The following is a 19674-nucleotide window of genomic DNA, read 5'->3' as shown; positions in this document are numbered from 1 at the left end:
CAGCTCTGTTGCTCCTTACGCTGAAGTTCTGTGTCCCGCAGTTAGCTCTTCACCATACCTGGTGGTCCACGAATTGGTTCGTTTGTGAGGGTTTTATTTCTTTGATCATTTGGTTAACTCTTTGGGGTCAGGGCTTGGTCTTACCACTTTTCTTTTGTTTTTAGTCCTCAACAGCACATACTGCCATGCCAAGGAGAAGTGATCAGTTGGTATTTGGCTTGGTGGCTGGGTGGGTCCTGAGGTCTCCCACGTGACCAGCATTCACACATGCCTTTGCAGTTGTTTCATTACTTACCCACATTCTCGCAGTACGGGTCTCGGCACATATTAAGGGAAAAGCAAATATGTGTTGAATAATTGAATGATTCTCACCTTCTCTGCACCATCCCTGCCCGCACCTCCACTCCCTCTCCCCATCAACAGAACCATAAAGTCTTTGAAGGCATAGACTGTATCTTACTGTTCTTTGTGTTCTGAATCTTGCCTAACAAACTTCGTCTGCCATATAGTAAATGCTCAGTAAATCTTTGTTGAAAGAACAGATTATGTGGGTGGAGTAGTCTCTTAGAACCTGCCTTTGGGAGAGGTGGGTGGAAACTGAAACTCTCAGAGGGAAGAGATGGAGAATGAATGGGGATGGGCTCAAGAGCTGAGTGTGCCAACCCTTCCAGCTTCTGATTTCCACATTTGTTATAGATAAGGTGCTTCTTTCTCCAAGAGGGACACAGGGGGTCCTCTCCCAACTGGGCAGCTGATAAGCTCATGTCTGTGAAACAGTGGAATAAAGGATAGTGGCTGTGATTCTAGGTTTTATTTTAAGAACAACAATAAAGAATATTATTCTACCTGAGCCCCTTTGGAAACCTGCATGGTTGAGATGAGAGGATACAAGCCAGGAGTACAGAAGGAAGGACACAGTAGTCACCTCCCTGGGTTGACCGCTTCTTCCTTTCCATTGTCCCCAGGGGTGCTAATGAGCAGCGACAATTCCACAAAGGAGGGGAGAAAGAGCACCCAGTTATCAGGCAACTTCTTGGCATCCCTGAAGATGGTATAGCTTGGCTGACAAACTCGTCCTGGTTTAAGTACTGGAAGTCCTGAGTTCTAGGATGGTTGGTGTCTTTAGATGCCACTTGCTCTCTTCCCTCCCCGCTGCAAAGCCATCTTTTGAAATTCCTTTTCCCTTGACCATGTCCTTGACTTGGCCTCTTTCCTCCTCTTTCTGCCCTCTCCACTGCTTCTGTCTGAGCCTTGCTTCATCCAGTGCTCTCAATCGCTGTGGATTGACCAGAGTTCTTGGAATTGGACACAGATGCACGTGCTTCTCTTCCCCCCTGACTGTGGTTGGCTCCTGACATCAGCTGAGATGTGAAAGCTTCTGTCACAGAGAGTTAGAATTCATCTGCCTTCAGGCAGAGTCGGCCCTCTGTGCAGGAGACTGTTTGTACACACGTGGTGCTCAGTAAGTGGGCAACCGACTAATTGGGCAAAGCAGCACCCCCTGCCTGGAAGGCAGGAGCAGTGGAATCGGCAGTGGCAGGGGTGGCTCTGCCCACAGACCTGAGGTGACGGGCACTGAGGTCCACCCCCAACCCCAGCACCTTGGCCTGCTGCTGGCTCAGCCAGCGCATGAGCCCGCCCTCTTCCTTGCAGCCTTCTTGCCCACACTTAAACCTCATTTTTCTTAGAACTCTCATTACACATGTAGTAAGTGCTGTGCCGTTAAGGGAGTGCAATTGTTTTCTTCCTCATTTCTTGAGTGTTAGTCCTTCTTCGAAGGCTGACTTTATCTTATGTTTGCTTTTCTTCCACCTCATAGCATTTGGCCATGTTGGGCCCAGAGTTGGCCCTCACTGGATGCATATTGTTGATTAATGGCACCTTGGTGATTTATGGGTGACGGGACATGTAAGTCACTGGGCTGGTTTCCTATGGGCACCTGTATACAGAATATGCTGTCGGCATGGAGGAGGAGGGTGGGAATCAAGACAGTGCCCCAAGCCAGGCCCAGGATCTTGGGTGAAATTCGGTTATCCTGACTCCCTGTTTAATACTGGCAGGGAGAATGAGGCTTTTTATGCAAAATGGATTTTCAGTTGCAAAAGACTGCAGTTTATGGATTAGTTTAGCTTTATGTTTTCTGGAACATTCTAATATAATTTAAAAACAATTACAAAGGATTAAATAATTCTGAGACTGCTCTGGAGAGGCAGTGAAATAGCTTTTGAGTTTTAGAGTTTTCCTTTTTTTTGGAGGAGTTCTGAAGGAGGTGCTGCTGAGTCCTAGTTCCCTGTAAACCTCGTTCTGTTATTTCTCTCAGCATTGCCGGTCTGTGAGTGAAGAAACTGCACCAGCCCGCTGTCGGGAAGGCGGGTAAGCTGTCACTGGGCCTCACCTCCTGCTTGGGTCGTCTGTAACCAACGTATGCTTCGTGTGTGTGTGTGTGTGTGTGTGTACATGCACAAATGTGTTTGCTTTCAAATGTAATCGCTTTACAAACTTACAGAAATAATACATGGTCTTTGTAAAACATTCAGAAAGAAGTTAAAATTGTCTTTGCTCCTGCCTTTGAGAAAGAACCACAAGGAACATTTTCAGGTGTAGCCTTCTAGACTTTTCTTTTCTGTCCACTCACACATGCTCAGACACACAGTAATGCATTTACATAGATGAGATAATGATATATGGAATTTAGAGACAGGCCTGCCTTCTTTTGCCTAACAATATATTATGGACATTTTCTCCATGACAATATAGGTTCACTTGCTCATTCATTCTACGGACTGCCTACCATGTGTCCAGCACTGTCCTGGGTGCTGAAGATATAGCACTGAACAAAACAGAGAAGATTCCCTGCCCTCATGGAACCTATAATCTAGTTGGGCTAGACACGTGGTCACAAATAAATGCGATATGTAGAACGTTAGAAGGTGGTAAGTGCTGTGGGAAAAAATGAGACAAAGAAGGTGGGTGGGGGGCACTTTGCAGTTTTCATCAAGGTTGTCAGGTGAAGTGGCAGCCTTTGAACAAGCATCTGGTGGGGGGCTGTGACATCTAGCAAGCAGCATGTCCTGTCAAGGTGTCTGCCTGGGTTGATCTGCAGCTGGGGCTGGAGGAGACATCCCATCAAAGCCTTAGTAGCACTGGGCAGGAACCGCCCAGATGCCTTGTGGTAGAAAAGATGGCCCAGGCTGGAGCACTCCAGCATTTTCATATATTAGTCATTAACAATAACAGTGACCACCATTTATATACCATAATTATATACCTGTCCTCCTGGCCCTATTGCTTACTAACTGCACAGTTTTGGGTAAATAACTCATCTTCTCTGGGCCTCAATTTTCTCATTTACAAAATACTGGGATTTTTGTACGGCTGAAATGAGTTAATGGGAGCGATATGCAGAGAGCAGTGCTGGGCAGCACTCAGAAAGTTCAGCTGTTACTATGACTGCCTTTCAGTTATTCTGGCACCTGACCTGCGAAGAGGACATTCTGCTCACTTTAGAGATGAGGAAGCTGAGGCTTGGGGAGTTTAACAGCACTAGTTAACAAGTTCAGAACAGTAGTGGGGGATGGAGCAGGGTCTCCAGTTGGGCCTTGAGACTCCAGGCAGCTCAGTCCTTGGGAGCACCTGCCTTTCTCCAGGTGAACACAGCTCCTCCTGCTTCAGATGGGATGCCCAGGAAGACTTGACCTCAAATTTCATTCAGTGCCTTCCTGCCTGCTCTGTCGGCCTGGGGCCACAGGACAGTTGGGGCAAGAATAAGGAAGGATATGGATAGAGCTTCCACAGGGAAGAACTGAGGCTCAGCAGCTCTGCTGGCATCCCCATGCGGTCAGTTATGCATGTGTCAGTCCGTCTTCCTCCCCCTACTCTCTTAGCACTGTAGGTACCAGCTTATAAAGATCCTGCTTAAGAGCTCAGAGAAGAACAAGACAATTCATTACTTTTCTAGTTCACATTTCTGACTTTGAGAAAAACCCCTATCCTCATGTCTGTAGTAGATTATTGAAAAACAGCACCACCACAAACACACACAACAAAACCCCATCGCCCTTATCGCTTGCCTCCTTCCAGAAGTTCTCCTGGCTGCAGCCTCACAGCTCACTCAGGCTTGTGCACATAGGCTCTGTCCTTAGGATAACACACTTCAAAGGACCTGTAGGCCTGAAGGGGGTTGAGAGGACCAGGGTCTGGAGTCAGTTCTCCTCCAAGGTCAGCAGGCACCTCCTACAACCTCATAGAGCCATGCAACACCCGGTATACCTTTTGTGTAGTTCTCTGAAATGGATCGCAGAATGCATATCACCGTGGAAACCATCTTATAAATGGTGGCTACATAGAGTTAAAACAGCACTGTTAGTTTTACATGGCAGGTACATTATCAGTTCAGAAGGCTTTTGTGGGCTGACCTGAGAGTCTAACCATCATTTTAAATATGGTTTCTTGTGGCTACATGCTGTCAGCATTTTAAAGAAATTACTTTTAAGCAAACCTTTAGAGTGAGTTGTTTGTAACTGGGAAATTGGCAGTCTGTAATTTATATTATGTTTTCTTACATCTTGTGGGTTTCTCTTACCCTCTTGTGGATTTTTTACCATCTTGTGGATTTCACCAGGAGGTGATAGGTGTGGGAGCCATGTCTGAGTACCAGGCCCCAGAGAGGACTTGGATGGGTCATTATATTGGGCTGGCACGCCAACTTTAAACCAAGTCATGTGAGTAACAGTTGGAGAAACTGGGCCTAGAAAAGAGAAGGCTTGGGAGCAGTTTAGTAACTGTGCTTCATCACTCTAGGGACCACCATGTGGTTTCAGAAAAAATAGATTGACAAGAGAGACTGTTAGTAATTTCAAGGAAGGGTTTTATAGCCAACACTGTTGAAGACAGGAAGAACTACTTTATGAGATAGTGAGTTCCCCATCATTAGCGATATGCAAGGAGAGCTGGCTAGCCACTTGTGGAGGACACTATAGGAGGGATTTAAGAACTGGATGGATGATTAGACTAGACTTTGACAATCTTTTCTAGCCTAGAGCTTCCGTGATTCTCAGGCATATATAGAAAACAGATTTAATTTCCCAGGCCTCCTATTCAGGGTGATTAATAATGGCTGCCTGGAACAGAGGTGAGACTGATGTGGAACTGTTGGATCCACTAGCAATGTCTGCCATGAGTAGGAGCTGGAGTTGCAGGATAACCAGTATTTGGGTATCCTGCATCTCCTTTACAGTGGAGATTGTCCAGTGATGACCTTTGACCCAGGTCAAGCCAAAGTAGGGTGACCAGCCACCCTAGTTTGCCTGGGGCTGAGGGAGTTCATGGGACATGGCCTTTCAACTTTAAAACCAAGACAATCCTGAAAACTAGGATAAACTGATTGCCCTAAGAGGAAGGAACAGTCATCAGCAACTGTGCATGTTGGCCTTCCATTTCTGCTCATGACTATGAGCCCCTTTACCTCCTCAGAGCACTGGCATGGGTCTCTGCCCTCAGTGGGAGCCCAGTAGACACATGCAGAATAAATGAGTTGGATGCAGTTCCTGGGAAATGGTTGCAGTATCCTTGCAATTAATTAATTTGTTTAATTAATTAAAATGATTTCACTAATTATATGTACAGGAGATTGCACTTTCATTAAGCTGAGCAGATGGCTCTACTAATAATTACCAAAGCCTGGGATTGCGGGAGGGGAATGTCTGTGTATGACTTGATATTGAACGTTCATTATGCCATCCTTCTTACAAAGAAAGTTGAAACTCCTACCCCATCGTATCCAACATGAACTGATGAAGAAATGTTTAGTGTCCTTATAGTAGAGCCAGTGGATTATGGTAACTTGCCCTTTGTGACTGGTGATTTTTTTTTTCATGAAACAACTAGCCAGTAAAGAATCTGGGCTCCATGGCTTTGGAAGAGGGAGCCATGCTAGGGGTAGACCTGGGGCCTTGGCATCATTGAGATGTTTGCTAACCCACTGAATTGTGATAGTAAGCCCAGTCTCCCAGCAAAAGAACAAGTGCCCCATCTCTGAGGGAAACATACCTTCCTGGGTTGCACTGTCCAAGACTTTGCTCTATACCTACCCACTCCTTTCTCCAGGGCCTTAGGCTCTAAGGCCGTTGACAGACCCATGGACAGACCCACAGCAGAATGAAAATCCTGAACAGACACACACAGAGACCACGCAGCGCCTGTACTTAGGTGTGACTCAGCTGTTACAGAGTTGAATGTGATTTTTGAGTGTTTTCACTATGGTGATTAAGAATGATGGTTATTGATAATTAGCCAGTATTGAACATCTTGATTGGACTGGAAACTTTCTATGGTTATTCGTAATCTTTGAAACACCACTGCAGGGCAGGTATTAATCTACAGATGAGATAACCAAGGCTTGGAGGATTTAAGTAATATGCTTAACATCACACAGAGCGGGGTTCAAACCTAGAGCTTTCTGTCTGTGAGTCCTCTTGTTTCTTCCACTCCTTGCTCTGCTGGTAAATGATCTGAGGTCATGAAAATCCTGCACCCAAATCTGGAAGGACATGAGGGGAACCCAGGCTGTGTTCTCCACTGTACACGGGGGACTGTTTGGAACCCAGGCAGAACTGATGGGCCCTTGGAGTGAGTAACTAGTTCTAAACAGTTTCCCAGCACCCATAGGCATGAAGATTACCCCTTAAAATCCAGTCAGTAGGGGTGCTATGGAGGAGGAGGAGGAGGAGGAGGAGGAGAAGGAGGAGGAGAAGAAGGAGAAGGAGGAGAAGGAGGAGGAGAAGGAGGAGGAGGAGAAGGAAGAGGAGGAGGAGGAGGAGAAGGAAGAGGAGGAGAAGGAGGAGGAGGAGGAGAAGGAGGAGAAGGAGAAGGAGGAGGAGGAGGAGAAGGAGGAGGAGAAGGAGAAGGAGGAGGAGAAGGAGAAGGAGGAGGAGAAGGAGGAGGAGAAGGAGAAGGAGGAGGAGAATGAGAAGGAGGAGGAGAAGGAGAAGGAGGAGGAGAAGGAGGAGGAGGAGGAGGAGGAGAAGAAGGAGGAGGAGGGGAAGGAGGAGGTGAAGGAGGAGGAGGAGGAAGAGGAGGAGGAGGAGGAGGAGGAGAAGGAGGAGGAGGAGGAGGAGAAGGAGGAGGAGGAGGAGGAGGAGGAGGAGGAGGAGGAGGAGGAGGAGGAGGAGGAGGAGGAGGGAGATACCGGTCAGAGAAAGTTCTAGAGAGAAATTGATCATTTCAGAAGAATTCTCTGAGAATGTTAATTTACTGCTATCTGAGAAGAGTTTTCTTTTTCACTGCTGGGTGTGGTGGCACATGACTGTAGTCCCAGCTACTCAGGAGGATGAGGTGGGAGGATCGCTTGAGCCTAGGAGTTCAAGGCTGCAGTGAGCCAGATTGCACCACTGCACTCCAGCCTGGGTGACAGAGCAAGACTTTTTCTCAAAATAAATTAATTAATTAAAATGAAGAGTTTTCCTTGTTGCCCATATTTATCACTGGGGAAAAATGACCTTTCTGAAGCTTCTTATGTAGTGTGTGAAGAAGAAACAAAGCTAATGCAGGGGGGACGACACTACTTGTAAAAGAATAAATAGATGAATCTATGGGCTGATAAGTAGATGTTGAACATGGCAGCAGTATTCATGTCTTGACAGATTGCACATTGCCACCAGGAAGAACCCTCAGCCTTCTGTGGATGGGCCTGGTGAACCCTCGTCCCTCTCTGGCCTGCCCTGCCCTCCCTCCATGGTAGTCATGGGGGTACTTATGCATCCCTTAAAGCTGTCACTCCACACTCCTTATGAGCTAGAGCAGGAATGGGGCGGTGTGTCTGAGTCACAAAAAAAATGCGAATCATTCTTGAAATGAAAGAGCCCTGAAAAGATGAGTAATGTCTGTAGCATGTACAGGTAAGAAATGGCTGTTTGGTTGTGACTGGCAACTGCTACGCAATTTCTGATTTTGACTTGATTGCTGTTGTTTAGAGGATAGGGCCAGACTTGGCCTGGGGGTGGGTGCAGGGTGGAAGGACACGGTGCCATTTGGACTCAGTTCTTGCCTTTGAGCGCTTCACACACCCTAAAAGAGGTCAAGACATGTTGATGGTTGCAGAAAACATGTTGGTTTGAACATATATTAAGCAGTAAACCAAAAGATAGAAATCTTAAACTTATTAAGCATTAAAATAGATTTTTCTTAATCACGTATCTGGCTAAATTCTGGCGGCTCTGGGGCCCAGCCACGGGTGGTGTCCAGATTCTCTCAGTCTACCTGCGGGAGAACACTGGGCTAATTCACACACTGTGTTTCTGTTTACACATCTGTTCTCAGGAGTAGCTACTTGTTTGGGGCCTTTGGTCTTTGTTGATCTGTCAGAATGCAGGGCTTTGGCTGAGTCTTGATACTTGCTATGAAATTCAAGGTTTGTTCAATATAAAACGTAAACACACTTGTGAAATATCCTTATGTGCTTTTATTTGCTCGTGAAAGTAATCCAAGAAGTAAAGAAACAACATAATAGAATTTGCTTATTGCTTTTTGCAGCTTTGGGTAAAATTCGTAGCTATCCCATTTCCTGGGCTCAGAAGAGGTTGCTGCCTGAGGACTGATTGAACGTTAAGACTTGATGTTTCAAAAGTGGGTTGGTTTTCCGACCCTGCTATTATATTGTGAGTTGGGGATGGAGGAGATGAACAGGAAGAGATGAAGGAGAAAAGGAGCAGAGGGTGGTACAAAAACTGATAGAAACAGTAAATGGGCAAGGAAGTGAAGCAGCTGGAAGGAAAGACCATAGACATGCTTTTGGCTGAAGGTAGCAGAAAAACAAAGGAATGGTGACATGAGAAACACATTTTCTCATAAACCAGCAGTTTGGATAGAGGCAATGGTTATCTGGTATTGACCTGCAGCTGAGCAGTGACCTCAAGGATAGATAAGAGTTTTCAGTCTCCTGCTTTGCCCTTCGTATTTTGGCTTTTTGGCCAAGTGCTGCTTCCTCTGTCAGTCCTGGCAGTAGCTTGTATTCACTCCTAGTTGCAAGAAAGGCTGGGAAAAAGATGATTTAGCTTTTCCAGCCTCTGTAGTGAAGGTGGGCAGGAGAGGTTAGGGATTACTGGTGGGTTAGTCAGCCAACTCTCTGGCACAGTTGTGAAAAAATATAGAGACAAACAAATATACATTGAATTGCCATCACAAAAAGCTCACGCTCCTGGGAAGTTCCTGACTGTGGGCTGTGCAGAGAGTCCCATGTGGGAACCCTGATGTTACAGTGCAGAAGGGCCTCTGGCAGGTCCCATTATAGCCACGTGGTTGATTACTACCAAGGTCTGGGTTCGAGATGGCAGGCTGAGTGCAGGGAGAGCCGTCATAAATCCCAAAGGACTCTTAGGAACGGTGTGTGAGGAAGGGAGGTGGCAGAGGAGCACCACGTGGGTCTACCTTTGATCTGGTTTCCAGCTCATAATTCTCAGAAGTAAAACTGCTGCTTTCCAGAGGTGAACAGGAGAGTGCTTGTTAATTTCTTTAAAAATTCCATTTTAATGAGCATATGCATTTAATTGAGTACACTCACCTTCTGGTAGTAGCTCTTAGTGTCTGACACTTCAGCACCATTTTGCATTTCATACCTCTGCGTATGTGTGTTTGTGCGGGCGTGCATCCCCTACCCACATCCCGTGACCCAGGTCTCCTTTTCTTCTCTCTGCCTCAGAATCCCAGTCTTGTTCAGAACACCGGCTGCCCGTTTCCCTATCCCCCAAGTTTCTTCCTTCCCTCTCTCCTGTGCCTGAGCCATATGGCGACCCTCCTTTCCCCACAGTGCCCAGCAGAGGCCAGCTCCTAAACGTGGCTAGTACTGCTTTTGGTCGTTTGATATTGTTTTGGGTCCTGCCACTTCCTCACAGCAGTGAACCAGATGCCTTTGATCAGAAAAATGTAAGCCCGCTGATTTAAATGTAACTCCTCTGGAGCAGTACTTCCTAGACCTCCACGTGCCCACAATCACCTGCGGGATCTTATTAAAATGCAGACTCTGTTTCAGGAAGTCTGGGGTAGGGCCTGAGATGCTGCATCCCTGACAAGCACCTAGGTGGTGGTGCTGCTGCCAGTGGTCCAGGTAACCAGGGTCCCAGCCCTCAACCCTGGGGAACTTCAAATAAATATCAGTGTTTGGACCTTACCCCAGATCAGTTGCCTCAGGACCTCTGGTTGATGGGGTCTGGGCATCAGCCTGTAAAAGCTCCTCAGGTGATTTTCATATCCCAAGGTTGAGAACCATTGGTCTGCAGCTTTCCCACCTCCATGCCGTTGTGTATGCCATCCCTCCTGCTTAAGCCCCTCCCTGCTTCCTCATTAGAAGACTGTGTGTCCTTCAAGGCTCTGCTGAGAGACCATGTCCCCTTGAAGCCATCTTGATACCCCACTGTTGATATCACTCCCCCTCCACTGAGCTCTCACATCACACGTGCCTGTCTGTGATGCATTTTGCCTCCAGATAGTGGTTTGAGCATGGCTGCCTCTTCCAGTACACTTGGTGGGCCTTGAGGATGGGGATCACGCCTGCTCATCTGCAGGTGGGGGCTCAATAAACAGGAGCAGAGCAGATTGTTCCTGAGCCCAGAGACAAACTGCAGGGGCCTCAGACCTGCTCTAGCTAATTTCTCCCGAATCTCCTTGAGGATCAGGAACAGAATTAGAACCTGAACCTGGCTTTTCCAAGAGTAAAAGGCGAAGTGGAAAGAGATGCTTGAGCTGTTGGAGAAGATGGAGGTGTTATTGTTTCTGCTCCCTGGCCCTCGGGCCACACACTGCTAGTCCAGCCCCACTCTGAGAGGGGTCTTCTAGGCCTTGCCCATTGCCCTTCCCTGACCAGCTGCCTCCCTGCTGGGTCTTGGCCAGTGTCCGGGGTGTGTCCAGCTCCTTTGTGCTCCCACTGCTGTTAAGCAGCTCAGGGTACCCGCAGGCGTGCCTCAGTGTCCAGAGTCTCTCTGCATCCTCCTGCCTCCTTTGCTTTCTACCCCATTCCAAATGTCCACTCTCCTGCATGCACCCCCTCACCACCCCCACAGCTCCCATCATGAGCTGTTCTCTCTGGCACTTGCTAGAGCCAAGGCTCCATTGAACCGGAACCACAACCACCCCATCCTCCACTGCAGCTCCAGTGCCCTACACACAGCCTAGACACGGCAGGAGCTTAATAAATATGAGCTGAATGAACAGTGACAGCAGCCATGAGACAGGCGTGTGAGACTTCACCAAACTCCCTGATGTCTTGGTGGCAGAACTAGAATTTGACCCAAGGCTGCTGATTCCCCAGTCCAGGGTACTGTGAGTTTTCCTTGAGCCACCGTTTCCTTAGTTCATGCTCATCTGCCAAGTTGGGAGGTGAGAAGTCTGATAGGACAAATCTACATTTGCTGACTAAGTTCTATGCAGAGCTTAGAGTGAGGAAAGAGGGATGATCCCTCTCTTGGGACAAATAATCTCTTAAGATTATTTAAGCAGGGGATGATAGCTTGTTTACCCCAGTGTATCTTCAATAGGTGAAAAAGGCAGTCTGCAGAAGACATACCTCCTGGCCAAGGTGGGGAGCTAGAAATGGGCATTTATGGCTCCTGACTCTATGATGACCTCAGAGGCTGTGAAGGTGGAGCAGCAGGGAGCTCCTCAAGGGAACCTCTCAAGACCCAGGGGATGAGGCATGATGGTCAGGGATGGTGGCACATGGCAGGTTAGTGGCAGGAAAGAAGAACGTGTGCTCTGGATCCTGGTTCTTTCTTCATCACAAGCTTCCCTCTGATGTAGTCTTTCATTCATTCGTCCGTTTATTCTGCATTCATTCATTTCATAAATGTTTATTGCATTCTGACCCTAGAATTGCATTCTAGTCCCTGGGAATACTGCAGCACAAAACAGGCCCTCATGGAGATTAGGCCTGTGGAATCCTGTGTGGTAGCCACAGTGGCTATTTAAATTCACTAATATGAAATACAACTTGAAGTTCAGTTTCTCAGTCACACCAGCCAGACTGCAAGTGCTCAACAGCAACAAGTGGCTAGTGGCTACCATGTTGAACAGCGCAAATGTAAACTATCCCCATTGTTGTGGGAAGTTCTGCTGGTCAGCACTGGCTTAGAGTCTCACCAGGGAGAGAAGCATTTATTACATAAACAGGCAAGCAAATAATATCAAGCCATGGGAAGCAGCAGGAAGATGGAGTAGAGGAAGTTATGTCAGCACGTAATGGAAATTAGACCTCGTTTTGGGGAGTCAGAGAAGGTGCCCCTGAGGAAGGGATGGTTGAGCTGGAGTTGGACCAGGCGCTGACCAGCTTGGCAGGACAGTTGAGGAGGAGGGTAGAAGAGAGAGGATCCCAGAGTTAATGGACATGAATAAGTGCCTGAACTTGGTGCATCAGTGGCATTCAATAAATGGCATGCCCCATCCACACTCATGTTGACTAATCCAGAACCATGTGGAAGCATAGGCCCTGGCTAACCCTGCTGAGCACAGACTCTAGATCCAGATGGCCTGGATTCAAAACCAGCTCCTTAAACCTTTAGTGCCTCAGTTCCCTCATCTGTAAAATGGGCATCGAAATGTGTCCATGGTAGAGTTGTCTTGTAGAGCTAGTAAATGAGTTGATATATGTAAGGCACCTGGGAGTGCGTGGCATGTTGTGAGCACTAGCAAGGGTGCTTGGCTGCTGCCGTTACTGTTGCTGTGCCCCTGCCTTGTCAGCAGAGGGGTTGCCTACCTCAAGCTATTGGTAGAATTAAGGAATAGCTAGCCCTCAGCATCTGGACGCAAGGCTTTCGGGCTCTTGGCTGTCATTGCCAGGTGAGCCAAGAGTTCTGGCTCACTGATATCCACTTCCCACTCTGCCCAATTCCTTTTTCTCTGCTTTACTCTCCATAGCTGATCCAATACATACTTAGTTTGCTGACAAGGCAGGAGGCACAACGCTTGGAGTCACTTCTGTGGTCTGTGTGCCACGTAGCCTGATAACGATCCAGCAAGGTCATTTCTAGAGCTGATATGTCCGATTCGTGTTTTTATGGATGTTAGGACTCCAGAGATGGAAGGGACCATCTGGGCCAACCCCCATCACCTCACCAAAGATGAACCTGAGTGAGCTAGGAGGACCCATGAGGCTGGAACCCCAGTGCCAATTTCTGTCCCCCTGGTGCCTCACTCCAGCACACATGGGGCTCCCTGGTGCTCTGCTGCTCACTCAGAGCTTTGAAACATCAGAGGGGACATCCTCCCTTCCCTGTTTCACTGTTGTAGCTCCTGGGCCTGTGGCTGTGACCTCTCTTGTCCAGGTGCGCCCTTGGAGTTTAATTCTCTTTCCCATGAGGGAACTGGGGCCATAAGCAGAGCCATGCTGTTCCACACAGCCCCTCTCACAGGGCCGCCCCGTTCTCTGCTTAGAACCAGCTATTTTCATCACAGAGTAACCACTCTGAGGGGCAGGCATAGATAGAGGCTTTGCTGTGTAGGATTAGTCCCAGAGACACTATTTTTTGCTAACCAAATCAAAATATCACCACGACTTGGCTCATACAAGCAATTCTTTCTTGTAATGAGATTTGATCAATGAGATTGGCCTGTATCATACTGTCGGATAATATAATTGTTGAGACTACTGGAGTTGGGACTTCAGTTGCTTTACAACTTTGGAACAGGGTAGTAATGATGGAAGTTGCCGCAGAGCCTGAGATGGCAGCTGTTTTGGAAGGAGGAGTGTCTCAGTGGCTTCTACAGGCAGATCTCCTGGGGTTCCTGTCTTAAGCTTTCCTTTCCATAATCCTGACACAACTCAGCTAACCTTCAGATCACTGGGTGCCAGGTTCCACTTGCCTTCCCAAAGTTGTCTTTGTTTTATTTTTAGATTTCCATATTTATCTCACCAGTGTGGCTTATGTATAAGATACACACATATATATATTCATGTGTATATGCATATAGACATACATGTGTGTACACACATGTACATATATATGTATGTATGTATGTATGTATATATATATATATATATATATATATATATATATATATATATATACAGTGTATGTGTGTGGTCTTTTATTTCCTAGTGGCCCCAGCTGAAAGCTCACCTAGGACTTCCAGTCTAAGAGGAAAAATATCTTTGCTGCATCCTTGAAGTTTTCCATTTCTTGATGACCAGGAGTTGGTCGGATGTGGCCGTTGGGATTTGTCACTGCCCTGGGCCTCAGTGTCTTTGCATCCGTTGGTGGAGTCTATGGGGCAATTTCCTCTTCAAGTTAAGTAAGCACTCGAGGGGCCCACGTGGCCCTTGGAGGCTCCTGTATTTTCCTCCCATGGAGGCTGAAGTTAGTCATGGGGCCCCTTTTGGATCTTGCGGTTATTTTCCACCCCTGTGCCCGTTGGAATGGGGGGAGTCCCTTTACCTACCAGTGGTGGGAAGCCTGCATCTTTGTTCAGAGACCAGAGGTCAGTTCTCAGGCCAAGCAGAAGCCTTTCTCCAGCTGCACAGGGTACAGGGCAGTTGCTGACTGATGTGGCCACTGCAGTTTTGTGTCAGGCGAAGTGAGCAGCCACAGGGAAGAGGTCCAGTGAGTCAGGTGCCTGATAGGACAACATTCCAGGTCCTGTGGAAAACACAGGGAAACGTCCCCTGGGACATCTGACTTGCATCTCAGGAAGAGGCTTGTAACTTACTCTTTCAAGTAAGCTCTTCAGCATTGAGAACAGTTGTGGGTGCCCTAAAACATCCCTTGACCCAACCTCTCCAATTTATTTGAAATACCAGAAAAGTAAAAGTGAGACATATGAAATGAGCTTCTGAAAACTGAGATGCATTTTCATTTATTGGTGATTTTAATCAGGAACCATCTCAGTTAACAGCAACCAGCAAACAATTCATCTCTATTAAGAACAAGACCTTGACTGATGAGCGTGTGCTCCTGCCCTGAACTATTGAATGCTGGCTCATTCTGCTGACTCACACTCTCCACTTCCGTAGTAATCTCCAACCCATCACCTAGTAGGCTCTTCTTATGGGCAAAGATTGGTTGTTTTACCTTCCAACAGTCCTTGGAAGAGCATGGGTGCTCCCTATATATTTGTTGGGAAAATGACCCATAAAAGTAGGCCAGTTTCCTCTCAGCTCAGAAGGGCATGGCATTTCTGCTCTGTAGAAGACCCTCCTCCATAGAAGACCTCTTCATACTCAGCAGGAAACATTGGCCCTTCTTCACCTCAATCATAATGGCCGGAATGCAGCCTGCTGGAATTCTTAGAAAAAGTAAACACCGTCCAGGAGTGGTGGCTCATGCCTGTAATCCCTGAGATCAAGAGATCGAGACCATCCTGGCCAACATGTGAAACCGCATCTCCATTAAAAATACAGAAATTAACTGGGCGTGGTGGCACACACCTGTAGTCCCAGCTACTCAGGATGCTGAGTCAGGAGAATCACTTGAACCTGGGAGGCAGAGGTTGCAGTGAGCAGAGATTGTGCCACTACACTCCAGCCTAGTGATGGGGCGAGACTCCATCTCAAAAAAAAAAAAAAAAGTAAAGAAAAAGTAAACACCATGACAGAAAAATACTGACTGTCCCAAAGAAACCAGTGGAAGAAGTCTTCTTTAAACAGGCCCTAAGTAACTGTGAGGGCCCTTTGGGCAGATGTATAGAGGTGAGGGTTACCGTGATGAAAAGAGAGGTCCTGTTATAGAAAAGGAGCAAAAGGTATCTCCTTCCTTTAGAGGGGACTATCCCTTCCATCAGGGACAAGAGACTGCTGCCCAAGGAAGCTGCTCCTTCCCCAGCCCCAGTCATGGGAGGCTGCTGCTGTCGCAGTGTTGCTTGCAGACCAGTGAGGTGAGTTGGCTTTGCCCACAGCTTCATCTCTGAGAGAGCCTTGACTGTCCAAGAGACCCTTGTAATGGCTAGCCTGTTTTCTATCTGTGGGGATCTAGGGAAATGTTGGAGTAGGCACTGCATCCTCAGGGTTGGCCCTGCGTGCTACACCTCACCTCATCTCTCTCAGGGCCTCTTGTTTGCAAGGCTGTCACAGCTGGTTTAGAATGTTTTGCCGCCAGGCGCGATAGCTCAGGCCTGTAATCGCAGCACTTCGGGAGGCCAAGGCAGGCAGATCACCTGAAGTCAGGAGTTCAAGACCAGCCTGGCCAACATGGCGAAACCCCATCTCTACTAAAAATACAAAAATTAGCCAGGGGTGATGGCACATACCTGTCATCTCAGCTACTCAGGAGGCTGAGGCAAGAGAATCACTTGAACCCAGGAGGCAGAGGTTGCAGTGAGCCGAGATCGTGCTGCTGCACTCCAGCCTGGGCAACAAGAGTGAGACTCCATCTCAAAAAAAAAAAAAAAAGCATGTTTCCAGATTTTTTCAGGGAAAGAATGGCCAGTGAGGCCATTATGTGTTTGTAAGACACATATTTTACAAACTCTTCATTCCTAATTCTTTGGGGCAGAGCTCAAGGGAAAGGGAGGCTGGGGGTGGAGGGGCCAGCTTCGTGGCCCATGTGGGCCTGGGGTGCATGGCCCCTGGCAGCGCTGCTAGGCCAATTTCACCTGGAACTCAGTGGCCCAGAATGTCAGAGCTAGAAGGAACGGCACCTGGCACCCAGCCCTGTGGTTCACAGGGTGCCCTCCCCTGGCTAATGTCTGATTCTGCCCCAGCTGCGGAATTCCAGCCTCCCCCCCTGCTTAGGGATCTTCATTCTGTGGGATCTGTACCCCTGACCCCTCTGACTTAGTGGTTATCAGCTGGGTGATCCACAGGAAACAGGCTGATACTTGGGGTGACCTAGTTGCCAGTCAGTTAATCCCGAGAAGCAACCTCCACTAGCACATCTGCAAAGTGCACACAGGTGGAGGGAGGGAGGGTCTCTTTAGGTCTCAGTCTCCTGCCTTCTGACTTTCAGTTAATCCCCATCTCTAGCCTCCTCTCAGCCCCACCCTCCCCTCCCCTGGCTTCCTTGCTGCTTCCCTCACTGTCTGGACTTCACAGAGCAGATCATGTTCTCATGCACATCCTTCTCTGTGAGTGTCCTGTCCTGCTGCCTCAGTTACCACTCCTGTTCATTTGTGGTCTCCCTATAATTTGTTGCTAATTGCCCCTTTCCTGTAAACCACCATTTTAGTGGAATCTGAAAAGGGTAAGGAGATAAAGACATGTTTCCAATCTACCATCTTTGAATCAGAAGTCCTGCAGCATACTTCAGAGGAGCTTTTTCATATTCCATTCCATGTCTGTGCCTTCTATTTACCCACTCTTGTATTTTGCACACTTAGATTATTTCTTCCTACAGCTTCCTCGTTAAAAAACATTTGGTCGGCCGGGTGTGGTGGCTCACACCTGTAATCCCAGCACTTTGGGAGGCTGAGGCGGGTGGATCACGAGGTCAAGAGATCGAGACCATCCTAGTCAACATGGTGAAACCCGTCTCTACTAAAAATACAAAAAATTAGCTGGGCATAGTGGCGCGTGCCTGTAGTCCCAGCTACTCAGGAGGCTGAGGCAGGAGAATTGCCTGAACCCAGGAGGCGGAGGTTGCGGTGAGCCGAGATCGCACCATTGCACTCCAGCCTGGGTAACAAGAGCGAAACTCTGTCTCAAAAAACAAACAAACAAACAAACAAACAAACAAACAAACAAACAAACAAAACATTTGGTAGGGTGCAGTGGCTCACACCTGTAATCCCAGCACTTCAGGATGCCAAGACGGGTGGATCTCTTGAGCTCAGGAGCTAGAGATCAGCCTGGCCAGCATGGTGAAACCCCATCTCTCCTAAAAATACAACAAGAACAACAAAAATTAGCTGGGCACTGTGGCATGCACCTGTAGTCCCAGCTACTTAGGAGGCTGAGGTGGGAGGATCACTTGAGCCAAGCAGGTTGAGGCTGCAATGAGCCAAGATTATGCTGCTGCACTCCAGCCGGGGCGACAGAATGAGACTCTGTCTCAAAAAAATAAAAAATCAAACAACGTTTGCATGAGTATCCTTACAGCTAAATCATTAGGCATATTCCTATGTGTGAATTTCTGTAAGAATTTCTGGGTCAAAGGAGATGCAAAACTTTAAGATGCTGCTGGTGCACATTGCTAAAATTCTCTTTAGAAATATGATACTAAGTTGCATTCCCATTAGCAATGACTGTGCCCACTTCTTTACACCTTTGTCAGTACTGGGTGGCTTTGAACATATCTTTTTGTATATATAACGTGAACATTCTGCAGACTTGACTCAGGTCAGAGGGCATCATGTTGAAGTTTTGATAGATACTGGTGAATTTACCAGCTTCCCCCACCTCCCGTCAGTATATTAGCATACCTGTTTCCTCCACGTTCTTGCCAACACTGCAGTGTGATTTTAAATTCTTTTCCAATTTGATAGGCTACTTTCACCTGCATTTGTTGATGTCTCCTGAGGTTGACTATTTCTTGTGTGTTCATGCCATTTGTGTTTCTTCTTTTGTGGGTTGCCTATAACCCATTTTTTTCCTCATGTGGTTATTGTTTTCTTATTGATTTTAAAGCTGTCTTTATATATTAAGGATATTAATATGCAGAGGAATATTTATTTTTTTCATTTTGTTGACATTTAATTTATTTACTCCTCTTTTGTTTGTTCATATATAGAATCAATACTCTTTATTTTTCCGAGGTGGCATCTCACTCTGTCACCCAGGCTGGAGTACAGTGGTGCAATCTTGGCTCACTGCAACCTCTGCCTCCTGGGTTCAAGCAATTCTCCTGTCCCAGCCTCCGGAGTAGCTGGGACTACAGGCACCTGCTACTGCGCCTAATTTTTTGTATTTTTAGTAGAGATGGGGGTTTTACCATGTTGGCCAGGCTGGTCTTGAACTCCTGACCTCATGATCTGCCTGCTCAGCCTCCCAAAGTGTTGGAATTACAGGCGTGAGCCACTGTGCCTGGCCGAATCAATACATTTTAAATGGTAAAATGTCTCGGTCTTTTTCCTGTGTAGTGTGCCTCCAGAATTACCTGAACCTTGGGCTCCTGAACTTCCTTTATGTCTTCCTTCACTGGGCCTGAGGGATGGGCTGGCCACAAATGCATCTGTGACTGAGTTCCAGGTTGTGGTCCTCAGTTCCTTCAGAAGACAGTGGACAGTTCTTCTGGGGGCTGCTTAGGCATGGTGGCAGCTAGAGTGTGGGAAGTTGGTCCTGGGGAAGAGGCAATCCCCACCTGAGCCTTCACATTATTGACCTGGAAGCTGCTGGCTGGAGCAGTCCAAGACCCACCTTGCATGGAGTGATTCAGAGGCAGACAGTGAATGTCAGAAGGGGCATGATGGGGTTGAGCATGGCTGTCATCTCAGAAAGCCCCCCACCCCACCCTGGCCACTGACATCTGGCCTCAGGGGGCACTGTTGACCACTAGGGCCAACCAAGTTGGTATTGAGAGGACGGGCCATTCCTGACCACACCTGTTCTAACCGATTGAGCATAAGTGGGAGTGAGGACGAGAGAAGTTGGACCACCTGACTTGATTAAATGCTTTATTCAAACCAGCCTTGAATCAAGTCAGGTGGTCCAACTCGTCTCCTCCTCCTGTGATAACAGCACGGAACAGCCTCAAATGACACAGGACAGTGTTGTTTCAAGGCAGGGCCTTACCTGTCAAAGTGTGTTTCTCCCAGTGTTTGCTG

General features: G+C 47.5%; 1 protein-coding gene across 50 annotated transcripts in view; it reads left to right on the top strand.

Annotated features, from left to right (window-relative positions):
* Positions 1 to 19674, top strand: part of TRERF1 (transcriptional regulating factor 1) — a 235203-nt gene that overhangs the window by 106165 nt on the left and 109364 nt on the right. For 3 of the 50 annotated variants that reach the window (XM_054253993.2, XM_054253995.2, XM_054253996.2), the window contains one exon: positions 2321 to 2373. The exons of the other annotated variants lie outside the window; for them this stretch is intronic. The gene's annotated coding sequence lies outside the window, so the exon portion shown is untranslated. The remainder of the gene's footprint in view (positions 1 to 2320; positions 2374 to 19674) is intronic. 50 annotated transcript variants of the gene reach the window in all.

The sequence above is a fragment of the Callithrix jacchus genome, chromosome 4 (assembly GCF_049354715.1).
Source record: "Callithrix jacchus isolate 240 chromosome 4, calJac240_pri, whole genome shotgun sequence".
NCBI classification, from domain to species: Eukaryota; Metazoa; Chordata; class Mammalia; order Primates; family Cebidae; genus Callithrix; species Callithrix jacchus.
Note: the sequence above shows the minus strand (reverse complement) of the source record. Positions and strands in the feature narration are given on the sequence as shown.